Source organism: Ambystoma mexicanum, chromosome 2q (genome assembly GCF_040938575.1).
Source record: "Ambystoma mexicanum isolate Mex_15411 chromosome 2q, UKY_AmexF1_1, whole genome shotgun sequence".
NCBI classification, from domain to species: Eukaryota; Metazoa; Chordata; class Amphibia; order Caudata; family Ambystomatidae; genus Ambystoma; species Ambystoma mexicanum.
In genome coordinates this window covers 1,270,599,117-1,270,624,386 of record NC_090924.1, presented here as the reverse complement: position 1 = coordinate 1,270,624,386, position 25,270 = coordinate 1,270,599,117, and the positions used below count along the sequence as shown (strand labels likewise).

Genomic DNA, 25,270 nt, shown 5'->3' with positions numbered 1-25,270 from the left:
TCTCTGTCCTTGTCCTGGGGATCAACCACCTTACTCACTTCTTGTCAATCCCTGTGCTAGGTATACACCGCCTTGCTCACTTCCTGTCAATACCTATGGTAGGGATCACCACCTTGCTCACTTCTTGTCAATCTCTGTCCTTGTCCTGGGGATCAACCACCTTACTCACTTCTTGTCAATACCTGTCCTAGGGATACACCACCTTGCTCACTTCTTGTCAGTCCCTGCCCTAGCGATACACCACCTTGCTCACTTCTTGTCAATCTCTGTCCCAGGGATACACCACCTTGCTCACTTCTTGTCAATCTCTGTCCCAGGGATACACCACCTTCCGCACTTCTTGTCAATCCCTGTCCCGGGGATACACCACCTTGCTCACTTCTTGTCAATCCCTGTGCTAGGTATACACCACCTTGCCCACTGCTTGTCAATACCTGTGTTAGGGATACACCACCTTGCTCACTTCTTGTCAATACCTGTGTTAGGGATACACCACCTTGCTCACTTCTTGTCAATACCTGTGTTAGGGATACACCACCTTGCTCACTTCTTGTCGATACCTGTGTTAGGGATACACCACCTTGCTCACTTCTTGTCAATCCCTGTCCCGGGGATACACCACCTTGCTCACTTCTTGTCAATCCCTGTCCTGGGGATACACCACCTTGCTCACTTCTTGTCAATCTCTGTCCCAGGGATACACCACCTTCCGCACTTCTTGTCAATCCCTGTCCCGGGGATACACCACCTTGCTCACTTCTTGTCAATCCCTGTGCTAGGTATACACCACCTTGCCCACTGCTTGTCAATACCTGTGTTAGGGATACACCACCTTGCTCACTTCTTGTCAATACCTGTGTTAGGGATACACCACCTTGCTCACTTCTTGTCAATACCTGTGTTAGGGATACACCACCTTGCTCACTTCTTGTCGATACCTGTGTTAGGGATACACCACCTTGCTCACTTCTTGTCAATCCCTGTCCCGGGGATACACCACCTTGCTCACTTCTTGTCAATCCCTGTCCTGGGGATACACCACCTTGCTCACTTCTTGTCAATCCCTGTCCCGGGGATACACCACCTTGCTCACTTCTTGTCAATACCTGTCCTGGGGATACACCACTTTGCTCACTTCTTGTCAATCCCTGTGCTTGAGCTACACCACCTTGCTCACTTCTTGTCAATCCCTGTCCTGGGGATACACCACCTTGCTCACTTCTTGTCAATCCCTGTCCCGGGGATACACCACCTTGCTCACTTCTTGTCAATCCCTGTCCTGGGGATACACCACCTTGCTCACTTCTTGTCAATCCCTGTCCCGGGGATACACCACCTTGCTCACTTCTTGTCAATACCTGTCCTGGGGATACACCACCTTGCTCACTTCTTGTCAATCCCTGTGTTAGGGATACACCACCAATCTCTGTCCTGGAGATACACCACCTCACTCACTTCTTGTCAATACCTGTGTTAGGGATACACCACCTTGCTCACTTCTTGTCAATCCCTGTCCCGGGGATACACCACCTTGCTCACTTCTTGTCAATCCCTGTGCTAGGTATACACCACCTTGCCCACTGCTTGTCAATACCTGTGTTAGGGATACACCACCTTGCTCACTTCTTGTCAATACCTGTGTTAGGGATACACCACCTTGCTCACTTCTTGTCAATACCTGTGTTAGGGATACACCACCTTGCTCACTTCTTGTCAATCCCTGTCCCGGGGATACACCACCTTGCTCACTTCTTGTCAATCCCTGTGTTAGGGATACACCACCAATCTCTGTCCTGGAGATACACCACCTCACTCACTTCTTGTCAATACCTGTGTTAGGGATACACCACCTTGCTCACTTCTTGTCAATCCCTGTCCCGGGGATACACCACCTTGCTCACTTCTTGTCAATCCCTGTGCTAGGTATACACCACCTTGCCCACTGCTTGTCAATACCTGTGTTAGGGATACACCACCTTGCTCACTTCTTGTCAATACCTGTGTTAGGGATACACCACCTTGCTCACTTCTTGTCAATACCTGTGTTAGGGATACACCACCTTGCTCACTTCTTGTCAATCCCTGTCCCGGGGATACACCACCTTGCTCACTTCTTGTCAATCCCTGTCCTGGGGATACACCACCTTGCTCACTTCTTGTCAATCCCTGTGTTAGGGATACACCACCAATCTCTGTCCTGGAGATACACCACCTTGCTCACTTCTTGTCAATACCTGTGTTAGGGATACACCACCTTGCTCACTTCTTGTCAATACCTGTGTTAGGGATACACCACCTTGCTCACTTCTTGTCAATCCCTGTCCCGGGGATACACCACCTTGCTCACTTCTTGTCAATCCCTGTCCCGGGGATACACCACCTTGCTCACTTCTTGTCAATACCTGTCCTGGGGATACACCACCTTGCTCACTTCTTGTCAATACCTGTGTTAGGGATACACCACCAATCTCTGTCCTGGAGATACACCACCTCACTCACTTCTTGTCAATCCCTGTGCTAGGTATACACCACCTTGCTCACTTCTTGTCAATCCCTGTCCTGGGTATACACCACCTTGCCCACTGCTTGTCAATACCTGTGTTAGGGATACACCACCTTGCCCACTGCTTGTCAATACCTGTGTTAGGGATACACCACCTTGCCCACTTCTTGTCAATACCTGTGTTAGGGATACACCACCTTGCCCACTTCTTGTCAATACCTGTGTTAGGTATACACCGCCTTGCTCACTTCCTGTCAATACCTATGGTAGGGATCACCACCTTGCTCACTTCTTGTCAATCCCTGTGCTAGGTATACACCACCTTGCCCACTTCTTTTCAAACCCCGTCCTAGGGATACACCACCTTGCTCACTTATTGTCAATACCTGTCCTAGGGGTACAGTGCCCTGCTCATGTCTCGTCAATCCCTGTCCTAAGAATACACCATCTTCCCCCCTTCTAGACACTCGTACCAGCAAGGACTTATTCCCCCTTGTTACGGTTATTATACGGCCTAGTTAGTCTCTACCTGTTGCCGTGGGTTTCCTTCCTGGGCCAGCAACAATTAACTTTAATACAATTCTACTGGCAAGTACCCCCCCCCCTTTCCATGGGATATTTGACAGGCTGTGATAGGATCCGCAGTCAGCCAGGGGTTGTCCTACTTGGCCGAGAGTTTCTTCCAGAATTTCAGTAGCCAAATATTCTCCTGCACTGACAAGGGTACCCTGCTGGGTCCGTCGGCCATTTTCTTGTCTGCCTCGTGGCTCCTAATCCAGTGTCTTCCCATCTTCTCCTTGTTGGACGGCTTCATTGTGGGAACACAGTGAAAGTGTGCTTGTTCCATAACCAAATCTGAGCAGAAAGAATTCACACACTCACAAACGATAACGCAGTGGTCAGGCAGTAGCCAAAGTTCTCAAACAGATCACTGACCGACAAACAGGACTAGGAATGGACGAGGCGCTCTTGAGAGTCCCCAATCGACCTCCTCCAGATAGCACATCCCAATGTGGGGGAACTCTCTGATATTGGGAGCCCCTCCAAGCCCATAAGAAGGAGTGTCCAGTCTGACTTCATCACAACTGTTGAAAGATTATACCATTGGCCAAGCCATTAAGTGTTGGCTGTCATATGTCAAGTCCCTTCTCAAATGACCTGATCGACTTCATGCCATGAATAGATTAATGCATTAAAATTACAAGTGAGAATATCCCCCGAGCAAAATATGCAGAGTGAATTAAACATTGCTCTTTCAAACCTCCGCCATCTTGGACAATTTACATTTAGAGGCTACACGCTAAGGCATGTTCATAGTTTTTGCCTTTCGGTAAATCACAATGAATTAAACATACAAAACGAGAGCATAATGACACATAACTAAGACAGATGTGCATTCATACACTGTCAATGTGCACGCTTCATATCCATAGGGTTTGCTCTACGAGCGGTCACTAAGGCCACACCTATGACCCAAAACCAATATACAGGCTATTCCGGTCATATAGGAGACGTGCAACATTGTTAAGAGTTTAATAGGTCAGGGGAAGAAGCAACTACCTTCTCATTGGTAGCCTGCCGCCACTGTCTCTCGGCGCCTGGATGCCTACGGGCTTTGGCGCGGTATAAGAAAAATAACATAACATAACAATGAGGAAAGAATGTCTTTGGGATGGCCATCCATCAGGAGTTCGTGGGCCAAGGGTCCCCCATAATATGTGAATCTTGACCCGGCTGCAGAATCCTAAGAAATCTTTTATCAAGCCCTAGGTGAATAGGAAGAGAATGTATCTTAGATGAAAAAGACAATTTTCTCACTGAAATACAGGTTCCCACACATACTATAAGGTCTGATTTAAGGACCTAGACCCGTAGATTATTTTTATTCATTTATTTGCATTTTTAAAGCACTCACACAGCCCAGGGGCATTGAGGCGCTGTTACAGGAATATATCTTAGTTGTGTATCTATAACGTGCTTAATACCCAGTTGTTCCTAAGCGCGTACTCGGGGATTGAACCTGTTTTGCTTCGTGTCATCTTGTTTCCAAGGCGAGCACGTTGCCACTGAGCTATCCTCCCGGGACGAATCCTTGAAGTCCATACGGGACTCGTCAACCCACAAAACAATCAAATCTGGTCAGGCCACCTTAAGTTGGTATTTGAAACAGCGAGGGTTTGAAACCCGAATGGGTATTGCTATTCGATGGATGGATGAACGCAGCCCTAATTCAACCAATGGTCCGAATATGTAACGGCATCCTGTGTTTCCTAGTGTGAAGATGGTAGACCCGTAGAATCTCAAGGCGTACTATACCGCTCTGTTGCGAGTTATTTGAACTAGAATATCTTTAAAGCCACTTTGCATATCTGCAGTCGATGCGAAGGATGCCCCACTGTTGACTGGCTGTCCTATCGTCGCATGCGCCTTGAAACACTTGTGTATAGGCGCGTTATAAATGGCATATCATATCATATCCTATCATGCCATATTTACCTGAGCTGCAACGGTCGGGGCTGTGCGTAGGCTGCGGGTGCTAAGCTGCACAGCTGTGTTTATATCTAGACAACCTTGTTGCTCGGTCTGTACACCTTGTGACTCCTAGTAATTCTTTAAGTGCATAGATGTCCTATGACATTTCCCATCACTTCGGAACCCCCGCTCCCCCATACAACCCCTACCCCCATTGCCTCTGGTCACGGAAGAAAGGGGAGCAGATCATGGTTAATCCTCCCTCAAAAGCCTTAACTATCTGACCCCTGTGTGAACCAATCACTCCTCCCCCATTCCACTTGCAATGCTTTATCCATTTACTGGCCCCATCAGACTAAACCCCATGCAGCATGTCACAGCACCTAAACATTCCTATGAAAGTAGTGGTCACAGTTCATGGAATGCTGCACCATGCAGGGGTTGGTCATTTCTTCACCGTAACATTGCTAAGAATGTTCTGTTTGTAGCTGAATGCTACGACGCTGTTACATCGCCAGTATATTTTTCGATGAGTTTTTTGCCAAAAATCTTTCAACAAAAAACAAATTGAAAAATGTAGGGGGGTAGATAGCAGATATAAAGGGTAGAGGGTGGGGAATAGGGAGTACGTAATAGGAGAGGGGGAGGCTTAAGGGAACCCCCCCCAAATATTAAAAAAAACATTTCAGTTAGTTTTTTCTTTAAAAAAAACCTTTGGCAAAAACTCCTAAAATAAATGACTGGGAATGAAAAAACATAGACCCAGCTGAAGCAACGCTGCCCTGGGTTGAGTTTCTAGGTACTAACTCTTGTACCTTCTTACTTAAGGAAATGCCAATAGGAAGACTATGTTGCCCTGCTGCTTTTCAATGAACGGTCAGGGTCAATGCAAGAATTGTCAAACATGAATCCATGGTCCTTCTTTCTCACTGCCAGGCCCCAGCCCAAGCCCCATCGCATGATGGCTATTAAAGTTCCCCCTGGCGAAGGGGCAAAAGTTAACATTTTGGCAACTTGACATTGCTTCTCAATCATTCCTGAGCCACAAAAGGCAATACCACTTTCCAGACCTGTAGACGGGTTGAGTTTTAGATCCAGAGCTTAGAGCAGCCCAATCAATTGCTGCGAAAATATATTGCTTTTCTCGGGCTTAGGCAGTTCACTGACAGAAGGAAGGCCACCTATGTCCAGAGGTTTTGAACCAAACTCCCACGATTCCTTTCCATTTGCTGTACTGGATAAGGCTTCTGGGAGATGTAGGCCAAACTTCTGAAGAGCCACAGATTGCCTACCAAATCCTGCAGATAATGACTTGGGGCAATTTCTTCTCCCTAAGGGAATTCCAGCCTATTGGTAAGCTTCATTACAATATCCCAGAATGCATTGCTTTTCCAGGAAGAGTAGGCTCTGCACATCTATAAACAAAAGGGGAGAGCACCGGGAACATGTGGCTACCGCGCGGAGCTCGTCTTCGTATGTGTGTGATGCTGAATCCAGGACTCCGTCAGCCGCCACAGTGAGAATAAAGACCTAATGGCATGAATCCATAACGAGTGTACTACATTTCTCAAGAAATTGAGATCAAACGCAATATAGAAATTCTCCTGAAACCGACCATTGATGTACAAAGCTTCAATATCATAGGAATCCGACAATCACCCACCACTCTTCACATCTTTAGTTTCTGTATTATGCAGTACCCTTGCATGAGACAATCACCCCCTCTCCCACCGCTTTCCAGGGACTTCATTGGGCATATTGTACAGCAGGAGCAAGTCAGCAAACGGCACTGATGGAGGAATCATGGACTTCCCCGTCCGCCTTTATCTTCCCTTCCCCCGTCCGAAGTGTTCATTGTACCCGCCACCTTCAGACAGCGCCCCCTTCCTTGCCAGTACAATTGGAGCAAGCGATCAAAGCGCTAAAGACACTCAGGGCTCAAGTCAGGGGTGCACGCGAGTGGATGGAGTCCCCCCACTTTTTTTCAGAGGATGGACTCAGTCCCCCCCAGCTGAACCTCAGTCGTCAGGTTTGCAGGCCGAACACTTCACTGCACTATATAACTTGATGAAAAATAAGAAACAACTAAAGGTGAAATGTCCCATTGTTCCAGGGAAAACATTGATTTTGGTTCTTGGAGTTTAAAACATGCACAACTTTTAACGTTTTCAAAAACACTTTTAGAAGAAAATATCCCCCTTGGTTTTGTGTGTGTGTTGACTTTATGAAAAGCAAATGCCATTCGTCCTGTGCAATGTGGGTGGTTATGCAAAGCCAATTTAATGAAATTTGCATATTTCACCTTGACATGCTAATTTCTGGCGACATCACATCCCATTGCGTTTGTTGATGAGTCCCCCCACTTTTATTTTTAGGATATGCGACCTGTTTGACTGGAGGGTCCACTAGACAGTGAACACTGTTCTGAGTGCTCAGAACGCTGGGACCTGGCGATGGATGCCTAGAACTCTGAAGCAGCCTCTCGCGGCATGTTGGCCAGCTCAGTGTATCTTTAACCCTTGCTTGACAGCAGCATCAGCCCAAAGTGGTGTGATTCATGGGCAGTCATAATCTGAACTAGCCTGCGGCAGATAACAGTTATGGCCCTCACAGGCGGGATGTGTGAGGGTCATCATTAAAGCCATCTTCCGATGGCTCTCAACGACTCACCAGGGAGCTGTTTTGAGGAGTGTACGATATTTCACAATCCAGCTGAAGAGAAATGCGCCATGTTAAATCATCTAGGTGGCTTTAGCGCAAAGCACCACGAGACAGACGATGGAACGAGGGAGCGTGGTCTTATGTCATGGTAATTGCTCGGATAATGCTTTTGCCACCCGTAAGCATTCGGCAGGGTGAGAAGAGGTGAGCAAAGGGCATAAGAGTGAAGGAGGGGGTTCGGGAGACACAGGGAACAGAAAAGAAGTGTATATGTAATAGACAAGGAAAGGTTACTTCGGCAAGGTCACAGGACATCACAAGCCACCCGGTCTGGTCTGTAGTCATGGCCAGTAGCAGCCCCACCTCTAGTGGGCAATGCTCATGGCCTGCTGTCATGGCCAGTAGCAGCCCCACATCTGGGCAATGCTCATGGCCTGCTGTCATGGCCAGTAGCAGCCCCACCCCAAGAGGGCAATGCTCATGGCCTGCTGGCATTGCCAGTAGCAGCCCTACCCCAAGTGGGCAATGCTCAGGGCCTGCTGTCATGGCCAGTAGCTGCCCACACCTAAATGAGCAATGCTCATGGCCTGCTGCCATGGCGAGTAGCTGTCCCATGCCCAAGTGGGCAATGTGTGTGGCCTGCTGTCATGCCAAGTAGCTGCCACTCCCCAAGTGTGCAATGCTCATGGTCTGTAGTCATAGCCAGTAGCAGCCCCACTTAAAGTGGGCAGTGGTCAGGGCTTGTTGTCATGACCAGTACAGTTCCACCTCAAGTGGGCAATGCTCATGGCCTGCTGGCATTACCAGTAGCAGCCCTACCCCAAGTGGGCAATGCTCATGGCCTGCTGTCATTGCCAGTATCTGCCCCAGCCCAAGTAGGCAATGCTCATGGCCTGCTGTCATGGCCAGTAGCTGCCCCACCCCCAAATGGGCAATATTCATGGCCTGCTCTCATGGTGAGTAGCTGCCCCACCACCAAATGGGCAATATTCATGGCCTGTTGCCATGGCGAGTAGCTGTCCCATGCCCAAGTGGGCAATGTGTGTGGCCTGCTGTCATGCCAAGTAGCTGCCACACCCCAAGTGTGCAATGCTCTTGGTCTGTAGTCATAGCCAGTAGCAGCCCCACCTCAAGTGGGCAGTGCTCAGGGCTTGTTGTCATGGCCAGTACAGTTCCACCTCAAGTGGGCTATGCTCATGGCCTGCTGGCATTACCAGTAGCAGCCCTACCCCAAGTGGGCAATGCTCATGGCCTGCTGTCATTGCCAGTATCTGCCTCAGCCCAAGTAGGCAATGCTCATGGCCTGCTGTCATGGCCAGTAGCTGCCCCACCCCCAAATGGGCAATATTCATGGCCTGCTCTCATGGCGAGTAGCTGCCCCACCACCAAATGGGAAATATCCATGGCCTGCTGTTATGGTGAGTAGCTGCCCCACCCCAAAGGGGCAATGCTCATTTTATTTTATTTTATTTTTTACATTTGTATAGCGCGCAGGCAGCCCAGGGGCATTTTGGCGCTGTTACTTGCAGACAGCTAGGTTACATCATTTGGCATTGACATTTAGGTGTAACAGATATTATGCATGGAGGCGTACAAAAGATCAGGTATACATGTGGCGAGTGTAGGTGATAGACGGTAGGGAATCAAGCAAACAGGGTGGTTTTCAAGGTTTTGCGGAAGGTGGTCAGGGAAGGTTCAGCTCGCAGGGCAGTGGGGAGGGCATTCCAGTGTAGAGCCGCAAGGTAGGGGAAGCTAGAACCCCCTGCTCTTGATTTTTTTATCATGGGTACCGTGAGTAGGTTGGTATAAGGGGTCCTGGTTGGTCTTGCGGATATGGCCGGGTGGATCCTTTGTGCAAGGTAGGCTGGGGCTGCAGAGTGGATACATTTGTGGGTGAGGGTCAAGGTTTTGAAGATGATCCTCTCTTTTATAGGTAGCCAGTGGGAGGCTCTTCTTGCAGTAGATATATGTTCTCTTTTGGAGATGCCTTGTGCTGCGCGTAAGGCGTTGTTTTGAGTAACTTGCAGTTTCTCAAGGTTTTTAGTGGAGGTCCCTAGGAAGAGGACATTACAGTAGTCCAACCGAGATCCAGTGATAGCCCTAGCTATGTTTGTGCAGGTGTCGCTGGAGAGGTAGGGTCTAACTGCATTGAGGAGTTTGGCCTGGTAGGCAGCTGAGGAGGCAATGGCATTCACCTGTCTAGTCATAGACAAATTGGAGTCCAGGTAGACGCCTAGGGTTTTCACTGACTCAGATACTGGAATGGTGATAGAGTCAATGGTGAAGTGGGAGAACTGAGCGTCAAGTTTTTTAAGGGTGTCAGGGGAGCCTACAAGTAGGATTTCAGTTTTGTCAGAGTTGAGACAGAGACTGTTGGCGGCCATCCAAGTTTGGATTGCGTTATAGATGGTGTTAAGAGCCTTGGAATCAGTCTCATAGTCACCTGTCAGGGTTACGAGGATCTGCGTGTTGTCCGCGTAATTTGTGTACGAGATCCCCATGGCGTCAAGGATGAGGAAGAGAGGGCGAGTGAATATGTTGTAGAGGGTAGGAGAGAGGCAGGAGCCTTGAGGGACACCACACAGCATAATGGTTGGGGATGCCGTAGCTAGATCAGAGAAGACCTGCATGGTGCTTCCATGTAGGAAGGAGGTGATCCAGGCACTAGCGTGGGCTGAGAAGTTAGCAGTGGAGGTTAGGTGGTGGCATAAGACGTCGTGATCCACGAGGTCAAACGCAGCAGAGAGATCGAGGAGGAGGAGCAGGACGGGTTTGCCCATGTCTCTGGCATCGTCCATCTGGTTTTTTAAATCCAGTAAGGCGGTCTCGGTTCCGTATTTTGGGCGGAAACCAGATTGTCTCAGGCCTAGGAGTTGGTTCTCTTCGATGAAGTGTTGGACTTGCAGGTAGGCTGCTTTGTCCAGAATTTTAAGAAGGAAGGGGACGGTGGTGATGGGTCTGTAGTTGTTGGGAGAGGTGGGGTCAAGTGTGGTTTTTTTTATGAGTGGCCTGACCCAGGCTTCCTTGAGGGAGGAGGGTACAATGCCTGTGGTGAAGGATGCGTTTACAAAAGCTGTGATAAATGGGGCGAGGGACTCTGCACAGTCCTTGATAATGGTGGCGGGGCAGGGGTCTCCTTTGCAGTTGGAGGGTTTGATTCCTTTCATTAGGGTGATGATGTCTTTCTCTTGGATGGTTTTGAAGGAGAAGGTGGGGGTGGCCTCTGGAGAGGGGGAGGGGGCGGGAGTGGGGGGGGTGGGAAGAGAGAGTCTGGAGTTCAAGATTTTGGCTTGAAGGAGGTCTAGTTTGTTGCGCATGGCAGTTTGGATGCCGTCACACCAGGCTTTGTCTTTAGTGAAGTTCTGGGGTGTAGGGGTAGGGGTTTCAAGTTCCCTGAATATGGAGAACATTTCTTTGGTGTTGGAGTTGGCTTCGGAGATTCTAGTTTCAAATGATTTGGCTTTTGCTAGGATGATGGCTTTTTTGTATTCCTTTGAGCGGGTTTTGAAGTCAAGTTTATCTTTGTCATCTTGGGAGGATTGCCAGCGCTTAAGGGCAGCGCGTTTGTCCGTCCGGAGTTTGAGTAGGTCTGGGGTGAACCAGGTGTTGGTGTGGCTTGTGGGTTTGGACTTCCGAGGTTTGAGAGGAGCAATGGAGTTGATTGCTGCTGATATAGCCTTATTGTAATTTTGCGCCAGGGTTTCTGGGTTATTGGAGAAGGGAGGTCTGAAGGCAGGACCCTGGAGGAATGGTAGAAGTCTTTCTTTCGTAAGGAGGCGAGCGCTTCTGGTGAGGGCGGGTGGTAGAGGATGGGGGGGTTGGCCTGCTGTCATTACCAGTAGATGCCCCACCCAAAGTGGGTAATGCTCATGGCCTGCTGTCATTGCCAGTAGCTGCCCAACCCCCAAATGGGCAATGCTCATGGTCTGCTGTCATTGCCAGTAGCTGCCCCACCCCCACATGGGCAATATTCATGGCCTGCTGTCATGGCAAGTAGCTGCACCACCCCCAAGTGGGCAATGCTCGTGGCCTGCTGTCATTGCCAGTAGCTGCCCCACCTCAAAGGGGCAATTCTCATGGCCTGCTGTCATTGCCAATAGCTGCCCCCCCCCAAAGGGGCAATGCTCGTGGCCTGCTGTCATGGCCAGTGGTGACTTTGGTCGGGGAATGGCCTGTGGCCCTCACAGTCAAACATTTTTGTTTGCTGCCCCACATAGAGGCCATATTTCTCCTAGCGCTGGTAGGTGTGAAGGAGCGACACCACAAACGGTTGACTGTTGAAGGGTGAAGCCAACTATGCTTGTACAGTGGTTGTATTAGGCCATGAAAAAATGCATGTTGGCAAGCGTGTCTTACAAGAAACGAGCAATAGTCATCAAGCCTGTACATCAAAAATAAACGGCGAGCGCCAATTCTCCTGTCAACAGTCAAAACCCAAACTCCTAACACTAACGGGTGATGGAAGGCCAAACAGCAAAACCCCAAAGCAATCCCTTGGTCAATATGTTACAGAGTTGTGCTCATTCGAGCAGCAGCGTCCCACAGGTTGACAGCGTAGGAAGTGAACGCCAGCAGAAATATGCCAGGGAATTAGCACAGCCCCTAAAGTAGCAATACACAATGTACTGGAGAGCAAAGCTGGGTTATTACGGTTTATGGTCTTTCCAACGAAAACTTTCCAACAAACGTTTTTTTTTTATTGAAACCTATCCATTGAAAATATTTGCATCTAATGCATTTTTGGGGGGTTGGTTCCATCCCAAAACCCCTCTTTTTTTACCCTTAAAAACCCACCCCAACGAAAATTAACCCTTTACCCTACACAAAAATGCATTTGATACATATATTTTCGATGGAAAAGGTTTTGTTGGAAACCTTTTCAATGGTAACACGAGATAGGTTATTACAACACGCTAGCATGCTAGAGATCACTGGGGGAAACTGTAAATGCTCAGATTAACTCATGTTGGTTAAAACGAAAACAAAGTAGAGGTAAACACCAAATACAGACTGAGTGACCCAAGCTAGAAATAGAGAGTGACCAACACCGCTCAAGCAAGAAGCTCAGGGATGATAAATGTGTCAACAATAGGCTGATCGTTTAATAATGATTGTAGATTAATATTTGTTCTAGATATTGAACAAGTACAAGTCACGGCCCTCGTGTAATTTCTATGCTTCAATTAACAATGATGTCAGTAGTGTATGTTTATGCTCTTTGTTGAGTTCAGAAGAATTCATGTCTCCCTTTGTTGAAGGTGCCACACTCTTACAGTATAGGTGCAGAACCCTATCAGCAGTCTGCTTTAGCTCAGAAGAAAGCGGCCTTTTTATTGTAAGGTGACTGAATGTTGGTATTTGGTTGGGTTCATGTTTGCTTCTCATTTTGTCATCTACCTTGCTTTAACAGCCTATCTTTTTAGGTTCTTTTGCTTTCAGTCCGATGGTTCCCCCAGCCCGGCTGCAGAGAATCAGCTGCTGCTCACAGCATCTTTCTCTCACTACGCAGAAACGGAAGCCTTTTCTTGCTCTCTCCCATCAGAGCACATTGCTTTGCCAGTCAGTCAATAACTTTATTCAGCCCTAGGGCCATGAAAGTACATCCTAACACATACACAAAAATAAAAAAGAAAGTTGCAATAGCAATACATCATTCATAATGCAGCACAACATTAGCTAAAGCCCCAGGGACCGACGTGTGGCCATTGCACCCAGTACACACTTACGTAAATGCTCAAGTCCATTATGGGGGCCGCTGGTCCATGTCCAAGTACGGTTGCCCAGCACCTTTTCCCCCGATGAGGTTCTGTTTGCTCCGGATAGCACTGGGATGTGGGGCCTGGTCTCGGGTGGATGAGCAGCGCTATTGTAGTTACAGGGGCTGATTACAGGGCCTGGTCTCGGGTGGATGAGATTACAGGGCCTGGTCTCGGGTGGATGAGCAGCGCTATTGTAGTTACAGGGGCTGATTACAGGGCCTGGTCTCGGGAGGATGAGCAGCATTATTGTAGTTACAGGGGCTGATTACAGGGCATGGTCTCGGGAGGATGAGCAGCATTATTGTAGTTACAGGGGCTGATTACAGGGCATGGTCTCGGGAGGATGAGCAGCATTATTGTAGTTACAGGGGCTGATTACAGGGCCTGGTCTCGGGAGGATGAGCAGCATTATTGTAGTTACAGGGGCTGATTACAGGGCCTGGTCTCGGGTGGATGAGCAGCGCTATTGTAGCTACAGGCGCTGATTACAGGGCCTGGTCTCAGGTGGATGAGCAGCGCTATTGTAGTTACAGGGGCTGATTACAGGGCCTGGTCTCGGGTGGATGAGCAGCGCTGTTGTAGTTATAGGGGCTGATTACAGGGCTTGGTCTCGGGTGGATGAGCAGCGCTATTGTAGCCATAGGGGCTGATTACAGGGCCTGGTCTCAGGTGGATGAGCAGCGCTATTGTAATTATAGGGGCTGATTAAAGGGCCTGGTCTCGGGTGGATGAGCAGCGCTATTGTAGTTATAGGGGCTGATTACAGGGCCTGGTCTCGGGTGGATGAGAGCAGTGCTATTGTAGTTACAGGGGCTGATTACAGGGCCTGGTCTCGGGTGGATGAGCAGCGCTATTGTAGTTACAGCGGCTGATTATAGGGCCTGGTCTCGGGTGGATGAGATTACAGGGCCTGGTCTCGGGAGGATGAGCAGCATTATTGTAGTTACAGGGGCTGATTACAGGGCCTGGTCTCGGGAGGATGAGCAGCATTATTGTAGTTACAGGGGCTGATTACAGGGCCTGGTCTCGGGTGGATGAGCAGCGTTATTGTAGTTACAGGGGCTGATTACAGGGCCTGGTCTCGGGTGGATGAGATTACAGGGCCTGGTCTCGGGGGGATGAGCAGCATTATTGTAGTTACAGGGGCTGATTACAGGGCCTGGTCTCGGGTGGATGAGCAGCGCTATTGTAGTTACAGGGGCTGATTATAGGGCCTGGTCTCGGGTGCATGAGATTACAGGGCCTGGTCTTGGGAGGATAAGCAGCATTATTGTAGTTACAGGGGCTGATTACAGGGCCTGGTCTCGGGAGGATGAGCAGCATTATTGTAGTTACAGGGGCTTATTACAGGGCCTGGTCTCGGGTGGATGAGCAGCGCTATTGTAGTTACAGGGGCTGATTACAGGGCCTGGTCTCGGGAGGATGAGCAGCATTATTGTAGTTACAGGGGCTGATTACAGGGCCTGGTCTCGGGAGGATGAGCAGCATTATTGTAGTTACAGGGGCTGATTACAGGGCCTGGTCTCGGGTGGATGAGCAGCGCTATTGTAGTTACAGGGGCTGATTACAGGGCCTGGTCTCGGGAGGATGAGCAGCATTATTGTAGTTACAGGGGCTGATTAGAGGGCATGGTCTCGGGAGGATAAGCAGCATTATTGTAGTTACAGGGGCTGATTACAGGGCATGGTCTCGGGAGGATGAGCAGCATTATTGTAGTTACAGGGGCTGATTACAGGGCCTGGTCTCGGGAGGATAAGCAGCATTATTGTAGTTACAGGGCCTGGTCTTGGGATGATGAGCAGCATTATTGTAGTTACAGGGGCTGATTACAGGGCCTGGTCTCGGGTGGATGAGCAGCGCTATTGTAGATACAGGCGCTGATTACAGGGCCTGGTCTCGGGTGGATGAGCAGCGCTATTGTAGTTACAGGGGCTGAGTACAGGGACTTGTCTTGGGTGGATGAGCAGCGCTATTATAGTTACAGGGGCTGATTACAGGGCCTGTTCTTGGGTGGATGAGAGCAGCGCTATTGTAGTTATAGGGGCTGATTACAGGGCCTGGTCTTGGGTGGATGAGAGCAGCGCTATTGTACTTACAGGGGCTGATTACAGGGCCTGGTCTTGGGTGGATGAGAGCAGCGCTATTGTAGTTACAGGGGCTGATTACAGGGCCTGGTCTCGGGTGGATGAGCAGTGCTATTGTAGTTACAGGAGCTGATTATAGGGCCTGATCTCGGGTGGATGAGATTACAGGGCCTGGTCTCGGGTGGATGAGCAGCGCTATTGTAGTTATAGGGGCTGATTACAGGGCCTGGTCTCGGGTGGATGAGAGCTGCGCTATTGTAGTTACAGGGGCTGATTACAGGGCCTGGTCTCGGGTGGATGAGCAGTGCTATTGTAGTTACAGGGGCTGATTATAGGGCCTGATCTTGGGTGGATGAGATTACAGGGCCTGGTCTCGGGTGGATGAGCAGCGCTATTGTAGTTACAGGGGCTGATTACAGGGCCTGGTCTCGGGTGGATGAGAGCAGCGCTATTGTAGTTATAGGGGATGATTACAGGGCCTGGTCTCGGGTGGATGTGAGCAGCGCTATTGTAGTTACAGGGGCAGAATACAGGGCCTGGTCTCGGGTGGATGAGCAGCGCTATTGTAGTTACAGCGGCTGATTATAGGGCCTGGTCTCGGGTGGATGAGATTACAGGGCCTGGTCTCGGGGGGATGAGCAGCATTATTGTAGTTACAGGGGCTGATTACAGGGCCTGGTCTCGGGCGGATGAGCAGCGCTATTGTAGTTACAGGGGCTGATTACAGGGCCTGGTCTCGGGTGGATGAGCAGTGCTATTGTAGTTACAGGGGCTGATTATAGGGCCTGATCTCGGGTGGATGAGAGCAGCGCTATTGTAGTTACAGGGGCTGATTACAGGGCCTGGTCTCGGGTGGATGAGCAGTGCTATTGTAGTTACAGGGGCTGATTATAGGGCCTGATCTCGGGTGGATGAGATTACAGGGCCTGGTCTCGGGTGGATGAGCAGCATTATTGTAGTTACAGGGGCTGATTACAGGGCCTGGTCTCGGGTGGATGAGCAGCATTATTGTAGTTATAGGGGCTGATTACAGGGCCTGGTCTCGGGTGGATGAGAACAGCGCTATTGTAGTTATAGGGGCTGATTACAGGGCCTGGTCTCGGGTGGATGAGCAGCATTATTGTAGTTACAGGGGCTGATTACAGGGCCTGGTCTCGGGTGGATGAGCAGTGCTATTGTAGTTACAGGGGCTGATTATAGGGCCTGGTCTCGGGTGGATGAGAGCAGCGCTATTGTAGTTACAGGGGCTGATTACAGGGCCTGGTCTCGGGTGGATGAGCAGTGCTATTGTAGTTACAGGGGCTGATTATAGGGCCTGATCTCGGGTGGATGAGATTACAGGGCCTGGTCTCGGGTGGATGAGCAGCATTATTGTAGTTACAGGGGCTGATTACAGGGCCTGGTCTCGGGTGGATGAGCAGCATTATTGTAGTTATAGGGGCTGATTACAGGGCCTGGTCTCGCATTATTGTAGTTATAGGGGCTGATTACAGGGCCTGGTCTCGGGTGGATGAGCAGCGCTATTGTAGTTACAGGGGCTGATTACAGGGCCTGGTCTCGGGCAGATGTGCAGCGCTATTGTAGTTACAGGGGCTGATTACAGGGCCTGGTCTCGGGAGGATGAGCAGCGCTATTGTAGTTACAGGGGCTGATTACAGGGCCTGGTCTCGGGTGGATGAGCAGCATTATTGTAGTTACAGGGGCTGATTACAGGGCCTTTTCTCGGGTGGATGAGAGCAGCGCTATTGTAGTTATAGGGGCTGATTACAGGGCCTGGTCTCGGGCGGATGAGCAGCATTATTGTAGTTACAGGGGCTGATTACAGGGCCTGGTCTCGGGCGGATGAGCAGCGCTATTGTAGTTACAGGGGCTGATTACAATCATTCTATTTGGTATTGGGCTACATTTCATGTTCATCCCCAGGGTGGGTTTAGCTACTCTCTGGTCCTTAAATTCTATCGGGAGGAGATCGTATGCACGTGCACCCTGGTAGTGCAGTCTTGCGCAATTATGAATGGCCTCTCTGGTTGCAAATAAACAGCCATGTACCGTATGAAGACAGTGCATGCATTTGTTCATAAGGGCTTTCATGGGTTGTTTAGACGGCAAAATGGAGACTTTATGTAAAAATACTGTGACCCTCCTAGGTACACTGTGCGCCATGCTGCTAGTCATACTCACCCCATGCCATGATCTAGATGCCCTTAAGCGGGCATTGTTGGGGGCATTACTGTGCTTGCCAGCCCTGCCAGCAAATTTGTCAGACATTAAGTTAGTAGTTACTTTTCGGGTTGACTTGCGTGGGTGGTGGGGGTGGGAGGGGGCGGCTGAGGCAACTGATCATCTTGATTCCTTGGCCTCACAGGGGGATCACATTGAGTTCAAGCCAGGGGCAGCTTATTAGCCATTTGGCTATTGGAACTGGAGTTTTCGCCTTTTTCACGGGTAGCCCCCGACCCTCTGCTGCAGATGGTCGTTATAGATTTGCGGACATCGTTCGTATAGTGGACTAGCTCCTCAGGTTGTCAGACCCCTCTCCCCCCAAAAGAATTCTGGGTTAATGGGTAGCCCCCTCGTGGCTCCCCCTCTCCCCTGGGCTTCTATAAAAACCAAGAGGAGCCTCTTAATGGCTACAAACTCGGACAGGACAAGGCTGCATTTACATTCGCACCCACAGTCCATGAAGCCCCCCTTGGTAGCTGCGTCGGCAATGTGTGATGAGCATAGGCCTGATGTAGTTGGGACTGTTGAAGGACTGGAGCCTGGCGGGGGGCATCTTCCTGGGTGCAGGTTAGACCCAATTTTGTCCAAAATAGTAGATCCCCAGGAATCCAGCAGACTTTCAACCATTGCGCGTGTTGCGCCGTATGTTCACTTGCCTATTCATCATCTGTTTGCTCTATTGTGGATGGCGCGGGTAAAAGGTATTCACGCCCCTCTTTAGTGCACCCAGAAACGACCTTCTGTTTCTGAATCTGCGCGGGTTCCGTACAACTCCCCACGTGGCTAGTTGAATTTTGAGGAATAAGTGTGGGCTGATGGCAGGGGTGGATTGGCCTATAGGGAACTCTGGAGATTTCCAGGTAGGCCTCTGTACTCAGGACCTCTTTTGTATGGTCACCTATTTTATTTCCCAGTGCTCTCATAGGGAAAGTGTTGGGCTTGCTGAACAGGTGTGATATGGGGCACTTTGAAACTTATTTCCAGGGCCTCTTTTGGTTCCGAGTTTACCCCTGGCTGATGGATGCCTACTGCTGCATGGTTGGATGGGTTCACCAGAGTGTTGTCTTCCCCGCGGGCCCTACACCTCTCCTTTCCGTGTCCCCTCTCTCTGGTTGTTACACCACTCTATAAAAGTACACCTCAGGAAACATGTCTTAGTGGGGTTTTCAGCCTGTGTTTGCTCTTCTCGGATTGAAGGTGCTTTGCCCATTTTCGGACAGGCCTAAATCATACTAATATTCCTGTTATCACACGCTCCCTTTCTAAATAAGCCTTGGCATTGCAACAAAAACAAGCATTGGCAAAGCCAACGGTTTAGGCTTTTGTGTAGGCATGGGGTAGGCATTTTCCAGGCACTGCCATTGTGGTGCACCCGGTTATTAAATGGTAACAGCTGGAAAGTGGTCTAGGAACCTGAGCTTATGACAGAATTCCCTGTCAAATGCCTATCGAATACACAAGCTGAAACTGTTGGCATTGCCAATGCTTGTTTTTAACCAGACTTCCTTGCAAGGACACGCATACTGCTTATACATCAAATGTCTGAAGGCACACTTGGTTAAGACATGTTTATTTCACCGGTAAAACATTTAGAACAGTAATTAAGGCATTAACGCTAAGAAGACTGCTGTAAAGTAACACTGGCTGGCATGGACAGCACACAGTTTGATGTTGCTACTTGATAGAGCTAGCTAAAAGAGATCCCAGGAGGATGTGTTTTAGCCGTGGCGGGGCTGGTAGTGGGTGGGACGGGCCATAGGAATTAGTGCGGCCAGGGGAAGTCAATAGGTGGGTGAAAAACAAAACAACATCCAGAAGTGGTGCATTCCTCCTCATATGCAATTTCTCCCTTCTAGATGCACCCCAAAGCAATAGTTTTCGCCTATAGGTGGTGCACCTAAGAGCAACACTACAAATAATGAGGTATGGGCTTGTTGTTGCCATGTGCAGAGATTCAATAACCTTTGAAACTCCTAGCGTTCGCCGAGCATGTCTGCCTAATTTGTGAGGAGAACATAGGAACACCACATATCCGTATGTGCCTCGAAGCTTACCAAAAAGATTGTGAGGCTTTGATGCAGAATATGCGTGCGCCTTGAAACCATGGCTAGCGGGGGGCGAGGAGACACACCGGCAACTCCGTGCCTCATCATGGCCAGCACAGGCATGGCTTTGCAAGAGTGAAGCCAGCGAGAAATATTTGACAAGCCCCATGGGAGGTCACCCATTAATCCGTATCAAAGAGCGCGACTCTCCAATCAGCTGCTAATTACCTCACTCGCTTATTTCAATACCTGGGGCAGGATGCGGTTGCCCTGGAGACGGGGAAGGAGTAAGCGATAGGCTGCTTCCCGGCCCATTGTTATCCGCGTTCTCTTTGATCCCGTCTTCCTCACCCTGCTGTAATTGGGAGGGTGTTTTCTGTCACGGTGTGCGCCCTTCTGGAGTGTTCGGAGCAGAGCCGCCCCCGTTCCTCTGCAGATTTCAACACGTAGCCCCTTGCTCCCACACGAAAGCTGTGCCATTAATGACAGTGCGTGATGCCTCTGCTCACAGCAAATTATCTATTGTCAAACTGAGGCTTCGCTGGCCATGATCTACGTGATACATCCTCGCGTTTTTCCTTTGAATTATTATCATTTCTATAATTTTAATTACACACCAATTCCGAGCCTTAAGAGGCAACTTTCAGCTATCAGTAATAGACCCGCCAGCCTGGTACAGGGTAAGCATCGCAGTGCAGAGTAAAACAAGACTCGCCGTTCACATAAGCCATCCACAAAGTGCCCTCTGTCAAACTGACCAGGGATATGGAAAACGGCTCCATGTCATTTCATCGCGGGATGTTTTTGGCGGGGTGTTTACCGCAATTTTATTTTTAAACCCATCAAATTTTTTAAACATAATGTTTGGGGGTTTCTCCCCCATTTTCTTGAATTTTTATTTATTCCCAAACACCCACACCCCATATATATAATTTACTAACGCCCCTAAAAAATGTGATGGGTTTTTTCGAAAAATTATTTGCGGTAAAAAAATAAAACACGAAACAACATCCCGCGATGAAAGGATGTTGTACCGTGGAAAACATGTCAGGATATGATAGGTTATTTATAACGTGCATAATACCCAGAGGTTTCTAAGCACGGCCCCGGGGACCGAACCTGTGGTGCCCCGTGACCTCTTGCTTCCACACATTGCCCCTGAGCTATCCTCCTGATACAACTAGCTAATACTCCAATCATGCAGAGAAATACAGGCTCTGCGGTCGGTTTTGTGGCCCCAAATGACAGCCAAACACAAGAGGTGATGGCTGCAAGGTTTAGAATAAATCTTAACCCCTGGCATTGCTCCGGGCAAGCCATTACAGAATGGGAAAGACCATATGCAAATCAGGCTTGGTCCCACCCCAAAAGGGGCTGTCCAGCCTGAGCTGCTTGCTCATATCCATTGTGCACGAGACCACGTGCATCCCCAGACATGTTTCCGCCTCAAATAACAGACCTCAAGCATCCAGGATTATCCAAATGTAACACACGGAGAAGCTTGAGGCAATGATTCTTAGCCCCTGGAAATTCCTATGGGTTTCATTCCATGCCATCGTTTTTTGTCTCATCTGTGCCCTTACAGAAGGGTGCTAGCCCGATTCAAATTATTCTGCAGCCAAGCACCTCTCTTGGCACGTGCACCTGGCCACCCTCTGTTCTCTGGGCCCATGTACCTGCTCACCCTGCAACCCTCCCGCACTACCTCCGGGCCACCTCTTGCACTGGGGTCTGTATCTGTACCCATGCAGCCCCCCCTTTTTCTTCCTGCACTTATTAGACCTACTCTGTCTGCTGCATTAAACACAGAACTTGCAAATTGCTGGCTGCACTACCACTGTTTGTTGTCTTTATTATTTATTTATTATTTATCTATTTCTCCTTTGCTTCGCACTTTCCACTTCTCCCCCCTTCCATGCACTTTTCCCTCCCCCTCTCCCATTCACTTGCGCATTCTCAATGTCACTGGGCCTAGTAAGAGCGTTGTTTTGTTCTCCCCTGTTCCCCTCCCTTGCCTTGCCGCGCTCTATTTCTGTTGTACTTTTTTTATACGGTTCTCCTTTGCTCCCTTGGTAGGTCCACACTTTAGAAAACCTGTTCCTCTTCAACTGGGCCCTTTTCTCTCCGCTATCACGCTCTCCACCTATGGCGTCCCTCACGGCTCTATCCTCTCGCCGTGGCTCTGCATCATCTACCTTGCCCCTCTGGCATTTTGAACCCCGCCTTCTCTCCTCACTTTGAGTGTTATGCGGGCGACACGCTGCTCTCCTTCAAGCTTCCCTCCACTGCCTACTCTTCTTCCTCTCTCATTCCTGACTGTATGACGTCTATTCAGGCATGGTGCATGCTAATGATCTCTGCCCTAAAACTGAGATCCTTCTCATTGGGACCCCAGCTCCCTCCTACTGTCTGGCCGCCCTCAATGGGTCCCCTTCCATCACCCTCTTGTGAGGCAAACATCCTTGTTGTCTCTCATTCTCTCCTCACATCGTGGACCTTGCCAAGAAGGCCCGCTTTCAGCTACACCTCCTCAGAGGCATCTCCCTTTGCTCACCTTCCCCCAGAAACTCAATGTCTCCAGAGCTCTGGTCTCTCCAGGCTGGACTACTACAACAGCCTCTTCCTCAATCTGCCTCTCTCCTCACTCCACCCTCTTAAGCTAATCCAGAACAGGACTGCAAGACGTCTCCTTGGCCCCAGGCCCAGGGACCGCATCTCTCCAGCCATGAAATGTCTCCACTAGCTCCCGGTTGTTGAGAGGATCAAATTCCGCTACATTCAACTCTCTCCCCCTAAGTACCTCCCTGCTAGAGCACTTAGAGAATTTTTCCAGGAAATAGTACAGTGCAGGGTCAAGGGTCATCATCCCGCCCAGTCAATCATGAAACCATTTTTCATTTTACAAAGAAAAACTGAAATTGAATGAAGTCCAATATTTCCAGACCTCAAATGAAAATGCAATGCAGCCCAGGCACCCCCGTTCATATATTCCAGTTTTGTGGGTCATTAAGGAACTTTTATGCAGTAGGATGAATCTACCTGAATCCTGCGGCTTAATAATGTTATTTTGCCGTGAGTGGTTGTTCTTTGCCTCAAACCAAGAAAATCACCTTCAAATTGAATTACCCAATAAAGGGATGAAGACGAAGCTAGAGGGTGAGATGTAAGAAGTTCCAGGAGGGCATTGTCTTAATGCCATTTCCTCCAGGTGTGAGAGCAGGAATGTGAGTCGGTATTTCAGGCTACACGGGATGTTTTACAAATGGATCAGCAGTGTCTACACAAATAAATACCCAGTGTAAAGTTCTTTACTATGTCCTTGATGCTAAATCTACAATGGACCCATGCTGCACACATTTCAACATTGTGCAAAGCCTACAAGATCCTATTAGTGGATCCTGTACTTCTCATCAGAAACATGGTGTGCTTTGATTACTACTAAAATCCTAAATCGTATGAGAGAGAGAGAGAGAGAGAGAGAGAGAGAGAAGGAGTGAGTGAGTGAGTAAATATACCTAGTGCCACACCACAAACACCACTTCCAGATAAACAAGCAAATGTGTTTATTCCCATAGAACGCAACACTATTAGTTGTGTTTCTAAGCCCTCCCACTGTTGTCACATAAGGGAATGGACACGAGGAGAGAGAAAGTGATCTGCCCAGGGAAACAGCATTGAGGATAGATTGGCAATCTGGAAGCCACTTCTCCAAGGGTCCAAAGTTGGCAACTGATCCACTAGATGACATTTTCTCCAGAGGTTTACAGATGTAAGGAGAATTACGCTGCTCCGTCAGATTAGGCCCTATCTTTCTGTTTTCAACAGAGCGCTACTAGCATCAGCCCTTGTGAACTCTAGGTTAGAACACTGCTGGGCACATCACAAGGCAACCTTCACCACCTCCAGACCACTCAGAATGGGGCTGTGAGGGCAGTCTTCGGGCTCACCAGATGGGACCATGTCACAGACTTCAGGAGGAAACTGCACTGGCTCCCTATCAAGCAGAGAATACCACACCAATCTCTCTCTCTCTGTATATAAATGGCGGAATAACCGCATGCCTACTTATTTATCCCAAATGTTATCTCTCAAAACCTCTACTAGGAATCTGCCATCATCAAACACCACGCAGCTAACTCAACCGCATTTTCGTTTGAAAAAGTTTGGTGAAACTTTCTTCGACTACAATGTACAGAGGGAATGGAATGCCCCCCCCCTGCTGTTAAATCTGTACCTTTAATAGTCACTTTTAAGAAATGCATAAAAACCCTGCTTTTTGATAGGGTTGATTGACCTATCATTTTCTCACTTGACCCCCCTCTGTTGCTCTGCTTTGCTCTTACTTGCTGCGCTCTGAGGCTTTAGGGCATGTAGCGCCCTACCCAAAAACTAAAATAAATAAATAAATAAATGTTGGCCATGGAAAGAGAGTGCGTACAAATGATCACCATGTGTACAGCAGGGTGTGCCACTTGTGGATCTAACACACGAGTGATGGGGCATGTGTGCATGAAGGCCAGAGACGCGGTCGTTATCCATTTTATAAGCCAGTAACAGGACAGAAAGATCAGCCCGCATCTTGACTTCATTATTAAGGATGCCCTAGTGTAACTGCTGTCAGGACTGTGGAAGAATTTTCCCTACACATTCTACAAAAAGTGCTGGGGAGGCGTACAATTGGAGATTGGTTCCAATCTGCTTTGAGGTCTGGAGAGGGTTCAAAGCTTGGTGCCGAAGTAGGGATGGGTTCCCACTCCTTAAGTCTTTCCTCAATCTTCAGGAGGAGGAGGAGCTGGGCAATGGCACAGCGCTAATTCCTGGAGGGTATTTGCTGCTTTATGTGTGTGATGGGATCTATATAGCACAATCCTCAGTCTGCGCTTACGGCAAGGTGAGCAGTAATATGATGCTAGAATATGGATGGGATTAGATGGACAGTATATCAGAGGCACACTTGTAAGGTCATTGAGACAGAGGATACATAGGGTTGCAGGCAGGGGTGAGGAGAAGCCAATCTTGTGTACTTTGAGGGTGGATCGGAAGCTGTGTTTTAGTTGAAACTGTATTCTCTGGGTTTCACACCATCTGACCTTCCTAACTGTTCCTTTGAGTCCCTTGTCTTCTTCTATGGGATGGGAAGCAAACTGAGTTCCCTCTTAATTCCCCAAAAGACCCCAGCAAGTGTGGGAATGCATTTCACAATTGGGGCCTTGACCAAGCTTTGCTTTGTGCGTCATGTCTGTAGTGATGAGTAACCAATGAAGACCAATACAGCTAGCAAGAGATGTTCCTATTGGTTGAGATGAAGGAGCAGTCTAGCCAAATCCGATTGGCAGAGTTTGGCCAGATTTGAGACTCAAGTAGAGGCTGTTGTGACAATCAAGGCAGGATGCGGCATTAACAGGTGTAAACCTGTCAGATAAGGAAAGGAAAGCAAGAATACAGAGCATACATTGAAATTGGAAATAGTAGTAGCTGGTGGCATTGCATGGTTGAAATGTGAGCAAGAGTTCACTGACACTC

At 49.0% G+C, this 25,270-nt stretch overlaps 1 protein-coding gene across 7 annotated transcripts in view; it reads left to right on the top strand.

The window, feature by feature from the left end:
* The window catches only part of LOC138570086 (diacylglycerol kinase delta-like), a 1,083,011-nt gene that overhangs the window by 629,760 nt on the left and 427,981 nt on the right, over positions 1-25,270 (top strand). The window lies entirely within an intron of this gene.